Source organism: Mercenaria mercenaria, chromosome 11 (assembly GCF_021730395.1).
Source record: "Mercenaria mercenaria strain notata chromosome 11, MADL_Memer_1, whole genome shotgun sequence".
Taxonomy (NCBI): domain Eukaryota; kingdom Metazoa; phylum Mollusca; class Bivalvia; order Venerida; family Veneridae; genus Mercenaria; species Mercenaria mercenaria.
The window spans coordinates 31,434,124-31,447,073 of record NC_069371.1 but is presented as its reverse complement, the minus strand read 5'-3'; positions in this window follow the sequence as shown (position 1 = coordinate 31,447,073).

Sequence of the window (12,950 nt, the reverse complement as noted above, 5' to 3'; positions counted from 1 at the left end):
AACCACAGTAGCGTAGACATTCATGTACCAAAGACAAATACACACAACCATACCCAACTAACTAACAGACAAGTAAGATACAACAACGCTGTAGGGCACCGCTTTAGACACACAAGCACACAAACGCACACATATAAGCAGGACAAAACCATCGTGTACCGCCTTAGGATTCCGGCAGCCAAAATAAAGGGCACGAAAACTAACTCATAGTTAAAGGGGAGTGGATGCCAAAACAAGGGAGCGCAATTGCAAGGGGAAAGAATGGAGGCGAAAGGGGGAGTGAGGAGAAGGAGGAAAGAAACGCTAACAACAAACAAGACAACATACGCAACACAAAATACAAGACAAACAGCAAACCAATTGAAAATAGGGGCACCGCCTTGGAACGGTCAGTAACCTATATAAAGGAAATTGGGGGTTTAAACGCGTTTAGGGTATGCCAACCTCGCACTTACCCTATATGCAACAAGTTAGTCAACACAATGTAAATTAAATCCCCGCTGAGAAAGGCTCTAACATTAGCGAATAAATACCAGATCATATTAAGTAAAGCATAAAATCTAAGGTATATCATATCTTTCTAGAACATATGTGACAGGAAACTTCAAATATATCCAAACATTTTTACTTACTGTGTATAGCTTCATTTCCTTGTATTTCTTTCAATTTTTCTCTTAGCATTTTCCAAAATATTTCTGGTATGTATTATTTCACATAATGATACATCTACTATAATTTTTTTTTCTCTTGGAAAAATGTAAGAAACACATGCTATGTAAGTTTGCAAATTTTGCCACCCAAAAATAACACAAAGTAAATAAACAAATAAGAAGCACAAAACAATATCATGGAATTGATCTTATTTCTGTTTGCTATCACATATATCTGGAGTGATCAATTTTATTTTGGAAATCTGTTAACAAGTGATATTTATATAGACCTATTCAAGTCTTACGACAGTAACTGTAATGTTTTCTCTTAAGGTAAAGTGCAGTACTTGAAAAAATGAAAACCTTTTCACATCTGTGTTTCTGACAAAACTATAAAGTTTCCATCATGTCCTTATTGACCTATGGTGATCCTCTGTTCTGTAAATGTAGACATAATGTTTGCTTCATTGTCTTTCTGTTGACAAAATACACCTTTATTCGTTTACGTTATATCGCACAGTAATTCCATCCCATTTAAACAACAAAACGGAAACAAACCGCTAAAACTATGGTTTGACTGAAAAATAAAACAACAACTGGAAGATATTAACCATCACAGTTCAAAGATTAAGAAAATCATACAAAATAACAGCCACCTGCTTATATCGGTTACATTTGTTCTATCATGAGGACAAGTAAGTGGCCAGTTCTTGTAAATTAGCATATACGCAAACGGAACAACAATTTGGGTCAACAACGTAAGACTAAATTTTGTTCTTACATTCCAGTGTGAGGAATCCATATGAGACAAGAGATGTTCGGCAAACATGCCCCCCGTTTGTGTCCAGTGAGTTATGTGCGTGACGACGAAATACAGAATAATTAACAAAAAAAAAAAACATTTTAGGAGAGAGAGGTGGGGGCTAAATGGTCATCTACACTTTAAGCAAGTCATCCTTTCAAGTTTAAAGGATGGAGTTTGGTCAAGTGCTTCTCAAATTGTCATGCAGAAATAGTTTTCAATGTTAATGTCCCTGTGATCTTGACTTTTGATTTATTGAGCCCAGACACAAAACGTGTCATCATCCGAATTATGCTATCAAGTTTGAAGAAGATAAATGGTTATTGCGCTGAAACCGTTTTCAAGGTTCAGGACCCTGTTACCATGACCTATTGACCATCAAAGCGATAAGAGTCATCTTCTTCATAAGTAAAAACATGCTATCATGTGTAAAGATACTTGTTCTCAAGTTCCCTTGCAGAATAAGCTTTCAATGTGACCTTGAACTTTGACCTACTGACCAGAAAACAATACAAGTCAGCTATTTTTAAGCCCAATCATGCTATTAAATTTGAAGATACTGTGTCAAGTGGTTTTCTAGTTATAAAATGGAATTGACCTTGACCTTTGACTTACTGATCTCCAAAACAGTATTGTCATTTACTTTGTAAGCCCAATGATGCTATCAAGATTGAATGTTCTTAGTCAAGTGGTTCTAAGTTATTGAGCGGAAACGGTTCGCTCTACCGACAGACAGACAGACGGACTGACCAAGTAGATCGACATATGCTATCGCTTTTTCGAAGAGAAGGAAGAGGGGATATCAAAGTTGTAAATAATGAGAGGTTCACAATTGAGCACGGCTGCATCAGCGTAAGTTTGCCAAACACATGTGGAGAAAACATATACAGAGTAAGTTTTGTGATCTTTATTCTATCCAAAAGACATTGAACCATTTGAAATAACATAATTCATCAGCAATTTAAGCGTTTTGGGGCTCTATTTCCTTTCCAGATAATAGGATTACTCAGAACTTAAAAATGAAAGACTAATTGGAAAAGTATTTCGAGAAATTAAGCAGAATTTGTTGGATTTCTTCATGCCTTCATAGTCTTTTGAAGAATTGAAGATAACGGAAATGTACAAAACACAACAGCATTACAATCAAGATACATATGTATATGTATTAGACTGTTGCAGCTGTTGTGTTTACTGACAAACTAGTAAATTGTACCAGTATGTCTCAGATGATTACTGCTAACAATTTTTCGTTTTCCGACAATTTACCGGGCCCTGAGTCAATCAAAGGCATGTATAATGTCAAACACACAAATGCGATATCTCATTTTGCATGCTTTCTGCTTCTTCGCAGCAGTTATTTTGACACTCCACTTTTTGAAGAGAGAAAAATGATAAATATACCAGTAGATAATAACTAGAGAAAATAAAACAACAAATACTCTTCATATCAGACTGGGTACAGAAGTCTAGTGAGTTATAAATGATGACACAAACACTGACATATTGCTAATTGCAGTCAATTAGAATATAGTTCATTTATATCTTTCAACGTCAACACCATTGCATCAGAAAAAGCTAGTCTTTCACAGGTGATTAATGACTTGGGGAAAAACAGCATATGTCTTTTCCGATTGAAAGACAAATGATTTCTGTTATCTCAATGTTCCCTTTTCTCTGTTGTCACAGCAAACAATGCCATACTGAAACAATTTATATTTAATCGTTTGGCATATATGGCATATGGATAGACAGAAACAGTAATTTCCTTTTATTACTGAAATTGATAAATGACCAGATGTTACCAATTAACTTTTATCAAATTACTTATCTATTGTTTCATATTTACATAAGCCTGTATAAAGTATATAGGCCTCTATTTTTACAATGCAAGTTTGATAAAAAGTAAACACGTTGAAGAATTGAAGAGAAAAACCCACGTTAATCAAAAGACATATAACCATGGCCGAAATAGTTGTTCGATAAAACTATCTTGAAACATACCGTATAGCGGGTTAATTCTGCGGGTTTTTATTTCTGCTAAATCTGCGGGTCCAGGCTGTTACGCAGAAAGAAATAAATTCCGCACATTTAATTCAGCAGAATTTTTTGACGCAGAAATAAACTTTGATATTTCGCTTAATATCCGTTATCTCTTCGGCTGCTGTCAAGTTATTCACACCGTATCGATTGTGGTAGATTGCTTTTGTTATTGTATCAATCTATTGTCCACGAATGAATGGTTACCGTTTCGGGCGTGTAATCTTTACAAGTGTATGTCACTATGAAAAGTTAAAGAAACTAATTAATTTGTGTTGTAACTTTGTAACTGAATGGACGGACTATGTACTAGATTTTGCATTTGTATATATTTGTAAATAAATCGTAAATTTTTCTACTAGCAGTGTTATATTTTATGAAAATATCTTTCAAAATGAATTACCGGTACTAGACCTACAGTATTTAGTTTTAACTCTGATTTCTTATCATGCACGGTAATGAAAAGAAATCAGATTTAAACATAAATCAGCTGCGCCAACTTCACTGTCCTAGATTCCGACCTAGATAATGCCACCAAGACTTAACTGACGAGAACGATATGCATTTGAGTCGTTAATTATGACGTAGTAAATGCGGTAGCTATTTCCCATGCACAGAATTTACTTCCTTTTAATGCAAACCGCAAAAATTAATTCCTGCTTTTCTCGAAGGTCGCAGAAATAAAAAAACGCAGAAATAAACTAGGCCCATTTTAGAACAAAACCGCAGAATATTTTGCCCGCAGAATTAACCCGCTATACGGTATAGGGAACTGCTACAACAGAAAACTTTAACTTATAGGATTAATACATGGAGAATAGACTCTTTAAATTAAATGTACATTTTAAATACTCCTTTTGAATGAACAATGTAAAGATATCAAATGGTTTATCTTTTCAGAGGTAAATAACGAGTGTTGCCACTACTTTAGGCGTATGGATATCTGTACCTCATATAATATGCATGCTACAATTGTCAACAGTAACTTGGGAAATTGCATAAACTCAGGTTATATCGTTTATTTAAGAACTGAATTCTATATGGATTAAACCCGTATAAACGCACAAAAAAGTATTTAACCCTCATATGTACATATACATTTTTACAGTAGCTGACTACAAAAATAAGTGCTTTGCTTTTCATGAGCACCAGAAAATAAAACTAGATGTTATCCATAGGACACCGGTGCCCCCACTTCTGTCACTGTGCATGGTGTCATGGCTCTAGGTGAAATATTTTTAAGATATATGCAACACAAATAACATTAACTTTTAAGCACTGTATGTGTACTTTTCACTCAGCGAAGGACATTACTCTGGCCTAGCTGAGTAAAATCCTTAAGTGCACACTCGGTGCACAGCTTCTCTAACAATGCAGAAACAATGCAGAAATTCACATGCTGGATAATATTCCTACATGCTTTCATGGCTTTCATGTGATATATGTTTAGGATTATATGAAACAGAAACTTTTAAGCACTTTAAGTGTACATACACTAAGTCAAAAATCTGGTTTGGTTGAGCGAAATCCCATACAGAACACCCGTTACGAAACTTCACATGCTACATGACACCCTCCTAATGTTTCGCGACCATTTCGGCCTGGGTGGTTCCAATACTCCCGCTTTCATAGCCTTGGGTAGTGTATAATCACCCCTTGGATATGGTGCCTGCTTTTTAATTTTGTCTTTTGACAGTTCCTGTGATACGCAGGCTCCATAACCTCAGATCCCCTTCCTAAATTCCAGTTTGTTTAGTTCTGCCCATCGTTTTCTCGTTTGGAGCAAACCCTTTACTTTATCTGGGGACCAAACGCCGCTCTTCATGGCATTACACGCCTCAGCACGTGTATCATCGAAGGTTCCATGTTCACCGCCGTTTGAATACATCTGCGGATGTCTCAAAATTGCTTTTTGTACTTTTAGTATGTATAAATGTTGAGTTCTGTTCAACCCGGGGCTAGAGGGCGTGGACGGTAGCACGCATTTCCACTACCGTCCATGAACAGGCTCAATCAAACCGAGCCTGCAGCATTTTCGTTTTTGTCGTGTTGAGCGACTTGTGAAGTTTCCACTTTTCTCTATTTTATCAGGCTTTTGAAAGCACATAATGTGTGAGCTTCCTTGATCTTGACGGGAATGGAGTTCAAAGCTTTGGAGCAGTGAACATTTTAGTTTTTGGCATAACAAGTGACAGCGTGTCTTGTGATCTTAGGTTTCTGACCGGTTTATACACTTCTATCATATCCCTTATACAGGCAGGGGATTGATTGTGTAAAGCCTTAACGGTGTGGGTCAGAACCTTGTATTGCACCCTGTATTTCACTAGCAACTAATAGAGCTCCTCCAGAACCGGTGTTATATAATTGCGACGGGGTGTCTTAGTGATGACGCGAGCTGCCGTGTTCTGCACATGTTGCAACTTGTTAAGTGTGCTGTTTGTAATACCACTTAACAAGGCATTGCACTAGTCTAACCGTGAAGGAACCTGGCTGTTGACAAGGGATTTTATGGCATCACTGGTAAGATACCGTCTGATGTGACCTATTCTGCGTAGTTGTGCATATCCAGCCCGGCACACAGAGTTGACTTGTTGTTCCATATACATATTGTTGTCAAATACTGCACCAAGATTCCGAACACATTTTGTGGATTTTATCAAAGAGTCACCGTACAAAATATATCATATAGAAACAAGTAGAAACTATATACAGAAATAATGGAATCATCTGTTCCAGATATATTTACATTATTGTGAAATTTCCCGACAAACTTTTTGTGTGAGATTTTACACAAAATGGTTCAAAAACGAGAAATTACTTAAAAGTTTCAACGGAGCAGTTTGGTACATTGTTTTATTTTAATTTTGATATAATGACTAGGATTTTGAGAATTTATTAGTCAAATCAAAGTGGTCAGAGGATGATGAAGAAATTGATGATTCTTATAATAGCTTGGCTTTCTAAATACCCACCATAATGTTTTTTTATTCCCACTTTTCAGCTTAAGGCGTGAAGTTTGTCCATGAAAGCTGTCATTTTACATCAGTAAATACACTGACGAGATAAAGAAACGCCTCATTCAAACTCGGTATACAATTTTTCGTTAACCGTGATTCAAAATTAGAAAAGAACAATTCCATTCGCAAATTAGATGCTTTACAAGAATTTATGGTCAATAAGAAATCATTTCATTGTCGCATTATGCTTAAATCTTGAATTTTAATAGCCCGGTCGGAGAAATTGCATTAGAAAAATCAGTAGCGCGTGTGGCCACCTCTGCTAGCAACCACAGCAGCAAGGCGACGCCTCATAGAGCCGCACCAGTTGCGTAACAGATACCGTGGGATTCTGGCCCACTCCTGGTGCAGCGCTGCTACCAGTTCCCGGACGTTTGCTGGCTGGGGTTGACGTTGACGTAACCGCCGTCCGAGATAATCCCACGCGTGTTCAATCGGATTGCAGTCCGGTGAACACGCCGGCCAAGGTAAAACATTAATGTTTCTAGCCTGTAGAAAGTCCCTGGTGACGCGTGCAACGTGAGGTCTCGCGTTGTCGTGCTGATAGACTAATCCTTGACGTTGACGGAATAAAGGGACAACTACATGACGTAATATCTGGTCGATGTAACGCCTGGCTGTGAGATTACCTTGGCAAACGACGAGTTGGGACTTAAACCTATGGTTGATTGCTGCCCACACCATTACTCCACCTCAACCGTAACGATTGTGCTCCAAAACGCAATTGTTTGCGTAGCGTTCATGGCGTCGTCTATAGACAAGGATACGTCCGTCGGCGTTCCACAAGTTGAAACGCGACTCGTCACTGAACACTACGTTCTGCCAACGCTGGCCGCGATGGTTGCGGGCCCAAATAAGACGTTGTTGACGGTGGCGTAACGTTAGAATTAGACCGCGGTAGGGTCTACGACAGGTAATTCCGCGTTCTCTGAATCGATTTCTCCCTGTATGTCGACTAATTGGACGTCCACGGTTACCTACAACTAAACGTGACGTAGATTGCGCCGTCACAAATCTGTCACGTAAATGACGTTGACGTATATAATTATCCTGTCGTATGGACGTTACACGCGGTCTACCTGAACGTGGTCTATCGATAGACGTTCCCGTGTCTCTAACACGTCGAATAAGACGCACAATTGTCGAACGAGAGACGTTAAAACGTCTAGCAACTTGTTCCTGCGTTCGCCCACATTCAAGCATAGCCAAAACCTGAGCCCTCTCTTCAGAATTCAGCCTCGGCATTACGAAAACTAATGTTTTTTTTTCAGAGAATAGCTGAAAATATGGTTGTGTGTCGTTTTACACATGTACATGTGCAAAAATCGTTCAATCAAACCACATGGTTTACATGCACGGACTGCACGAGGAAATCATGACCAGGTACATGAAGTGAACAAATGGCTGAATGAAATCGCGCGAGTTTTTGTTCACTGTGTTTGTCGGTCAGAGTACATGTAGATTTACTACATTTCACAACAATTAAAAGCGTTAGGAAAAAAATAACGCCAAATTTCAATGAGGCGTTTCTTTATCTCGTCAGTATAGAATGAGTAAACCATTCAGCTTTTTAATAATCGGGGCAAGTCTAAGCATTAATTCAGGCATTAGTGAGCATTCTGTATAACAGCATCGAACAACAAAAACAAATATGTGATATACTCAAGTTCCACTCACATGTACGCTGCTTATCTACTTCTCGTGAAATATTTTCAGTTTTTTGACGCATGTAAATGATACTTAAAGTATTTTCAGTAAACAGTGCGTATACTCAAAAGTTAAGTTTGTTAACTTATGGCTGAAAAAGCCTAAACGAAAACCAAAGCTGATATCAATTTAAAAAATGTTGTAAAATATTGACGTCATACACCTCACAAAAATCCATTCTTGTAAAAATTTAATATTAAAATCCTTATCGACTTGTCAAAGAATATTTCATATTTATATTTTTAAAAATGTAGTCAGTGCAATGACAACGCATGGAAAACATATTCAATTTAATGATGATGCCAGAAATTAATCAAAGAAATTTTTTTTACAATATTTGATGAAGATTTCGGCATTCTTCGAGTATTTTTGGTTGTATTTGTTGTCCTTAGAATTTGAAATTTGTTGTCCTTAGAACTTGAAATTTGTTGTCCATTTTGAAACTTGTTGTCCTAAGAATTTCAAATTTGTTGTCCTTAGAATTTGAAATTTGCTGTGCCTAAAATTTGAAATTTGTTGTCCTTTCTGAAATTCGTTGTCCTTAGAATTTGAAATTATGATTATCCTGTTTAAAATGTGAACATTTAAGTCACTCGTAATTCGTTTCAACTTTTGATATTATATTGAAAAACTTTGAACAATAACGAGTTGATGTCATAGTCAAGATCATTACAGAATGTGGGAATATCTTAAACATTCCGTAAGGCATTCTCCTTTTCAGTTAGAATGTTAAAAACATGTAAAACTATCGTTTTATTGTACTCACACGTTCATTATTGTTGTGATCCTCCATTTTTAACTGGAACATGCATGTTACGTTACTTGGAACTATAACGTTAAGCGGCAGCCCGTTCGATTTGTCTTTCCAGTGTGATATAGTATAAGTTAAATTAACTTTGGCTATAACACAGTCAAAGTATAAATATGTAGTAAAGTAAAGACTGTCGGTATTTTATTGGCATACTCTATCTCATATGATGTTTATTGAAAAAAGTCAACACGCTATATACATATAAATGAAATTGCGTTTGCTTTTAATATAGTCCTAATCCGTGACTCTAGTTACCAGTGAAATTAAAGTGATATTTACGTCACGAGTTGGACTATTCAAGATGCATCTAGCTGATTTTAAAGTTGCTTGACTATTTATTTTTATATATTAAAGATCAATGAAAAAGTAAATACACTACAATCACAGCTTGAAACGAATTTTCTGTTGATCTCAAATGAGGCAATAGTGATAAACATCTGTAATTACGTTTCCTAGAAACTTGGATAGATCACACGTCGGGAAGGAAGTTGATGATGCTAAAGAACAAGATTAATTTAGATTCTGTCAGTGATAATTGCTACAATAGCAACAAATAATAATGAAATTTATTTAAACACAGAACATTGCTTCCCAACACGGAATAAATACATGTTAGGAGAAGACTATCAATAAAATGTAAGGGATCATCACCTTTAAGAGTTTAAGTAGGTGATTTGGTACAATATTTTAACGAAAGTTGTGATTAAAGTACAATTTGACACTGTGTGTGTCCTAGCTGAACCCGTCTTATAAAACATCGTAATGTTCACTTACTTAATTTTCACGGTGGGATAATTGCCTCTTGTTTATAGCAACAACATTAACAAAAGGACAGATCCTTGATAGATGCAGAATTGAAATACTGTAGTGGAAGTATATTTTGATCAAATATCGTCATCAAAGGAACACTAAAGAGATAATATGGGATTTAACGTTTAGATCAGATAGTTAACCTGATAGTTGTCAGTACATTTTGTATTACCATTTTTTTCTGACCCTTTTCTGTATTAATAGTGTAGAAGCATGCTGCAGGTTGTATGCTAATACTTTTTTCACTGTGAGTTCGGTGTCTTGTCAAAAGTCTGCATACAACCATTTTGATCTATTTATTTATCATAAGCGTATTCGAAGATTTTTTAAAATTTTTAAAGTATTCGGAGGTTGACTTACCATTAACGCGCTTAAGCGTACCAGTACCTTCTTTTCATGATGAAAGTGCAATACTGTCTTAAATGCAAGGTCTGTTGTTTTGAACATTCAAAGTGCTGGACTCATCTTACCTTTAGATAGGCAAACTCTTCTTGGTGTGTATTTGAAGGAATTTGTTTGTTCAGAAAATACTGTTTCAGTTCTGAAATAACAGAATTTTAGTTGATCAATGAGTTTTCCTAGTTTATTGGGAGATAAAAAAAAACAAATGCTCGAGCATTTTATTTTGTGTATTGTTTTTCTCTTTTGTTACCATTACATTTGTAGGAGATGTTTCTGATGTGGATAATTTATTTTTTATTTATACTGTCACGTGCAAATTACCGATAGAAACTGTTTACTAAAGCGGTGCCTGTGGAGTGTTTGTATCTTTCATCTTATCTCTACGCTAACTTTTGTTTTTGTTTTAGACTGACTGTGTTCTTAGAACGTAGATACTCCAGGTGTATCGATGTTTTCGGTTATGTTTGGGTGACTATTCTTAATTCACCATTTTGCTAATTTAATTCTGCACATTAAGGCCGTTTCCATTTATTTCACACAAATGAATAATCTGACCATGATTTTCTTATATAGGGATTTATTACACATACGCGTATGAAATGAAGGCATTTCTACTACATTATTGACAACATGTAGCTGTTGATGTGAATATGGTAGCTTTATATTTTTGTAAGGTGTGGGACAAATATGTCCATTCCTACTGTAAAAACTACAATAAAAATCACACCCTCAGTTTATATTAATTCATGATGAAAATTGAAGTTTGATTGAATCACTTCGTTCGCCCGAACACTGTTTACATAATATGGTAAATCACAAGTCAGCGTTAATGGAAATGATTGCAGTCTCGCGAACATGCCATCTTTACTAAACAATGTGGTATCGTTTATCAATAAAAGGCTACCTATTTCTATTTATAAAAGATAGATTAAAAATTTTCAAAGGCGGGAATTTTTGTCCTGTTTACGACGTGGCACAGCGTACTTGAAGATGCTTAATTCTATGACAATGGCATTAATTTAACATAACTGTAAAATTGATTGAAATATTTGATATATGATATTACTTATGCCATTAAATGCACAGACCTCAAGATCGTACGACAAAAAAAAAAGATTAGTTAGATATCAGAAAATAAATTGCTGTATTTCATAAGAAAACTTCGAAAGTTAGTTACTGACAGATTATATGTTATGGAAAAACATGATAATTAGTTGTTTTTACTAATCTTTCCATTCAAAATGCAAAAGCGTTTGTAACGGGGTACCGGAGGTAAACTGCCCTGATTATTAATATGATTTGGTCAAAACGGGAACGTTTTAATTGCCGAGGCGGCCCGGGTTCGAGTCCCGACTAGGGCATGCTTTTTACTTGATATGGCATTTTAAGATAGTTTAGAAACAAAAACTTATGTTGTAATGTTCATAGTATGACCAATCTTAAAGATTAGTTTCAGCCAAAATCTGGTAAGTCTTGCTCTGCTTGTAAAATTGATTGAAATTTTTAAGATAAGATGTAACTTTAATCACAATCTTTTAAACCGTCATTTTTATTATTGTACATTTATTATTAAGTAGCTGTCCAGGCAGTACAAAAGGAATGGTTTTAAAGTAGAAATGTGCAAAATATTGCACATAACATTGAACTTTGAATACAAGAACAGTGAGGATAGTTATATTGTTGAGGACTGTTCTCAATACTGCGGGTAAATTGACGTTAAATTGATTATCTTGTTTGGTATAACGTACAGTTTTGTTCTTATTTACGCAGATGTAAACATACTAGTAATATTCTAATTTTATTATTTTTCACCATATATTTATCTGTACGTGCTAATCAGTCATATACACCACGTCTAAATTTAACTATACACTGCCATCAGTAGCCTTCATTGAGAATACTAGCTTATTTAAAAATATTTACAATTCTATTCTTCGGTAGAAATAATGAATTGTTCATTTCATTCTTATTTTATGAACTTATCTAGCTAGACTTCATTCCCATTTTCTGATGAAAGGAACAATTTAAAAAAGTAAATTCTACAAGACGATTTTCTATTTTTTGTTTTATCTCAGACTGATTATAAGAGGAACGTAAACAATCTGTATTCTGTTTGAAATTTCTTACAAACTATATATTTGCTGCAATAAAAAGGCAAACAGGCAGAAAATAACTTAAATTGCCTACAGATATAACAAAATATATTATTAACCCCCCCCCCCCCCAAAAAAAAAAAAACAGCTGATAATTTTGTGCATCAAACTTTTGTAATTGAATTAAATCAAGAGAAATGCTTTTTGTTCATTGCAATCTCTCAGTGTTAGATTTTACATAACCTGAACAATCGGGAGATTGCAGAAACCAAGCGTAAATTTTATGATATCAGGTAAAGTCAATACCCATGTAGAGTTTGTTTCACTTGAGGAAGACCCTAAGTTACCCTACGGACATCATTTAAGGCCAGGGACAATCCGTAAGTCAACTGGATAACTTTCTCGCATAAAAGAATTTCTTCCATCATTTTCGAGACGCTTTACGTCATTCCAGACATTGCTTTTGTACATTTTTATCTAATGACTTGTGATAAGTGTTTAGAAAAAGAGCATCTAATCTTCATAACATTTTCTCATTAAGTAAGTGTCTCAATGGGCATCGGTTCAGACCATATATGGGCTCCTAATGTATCTGTATAAATCTATATAGCGTAATCAATA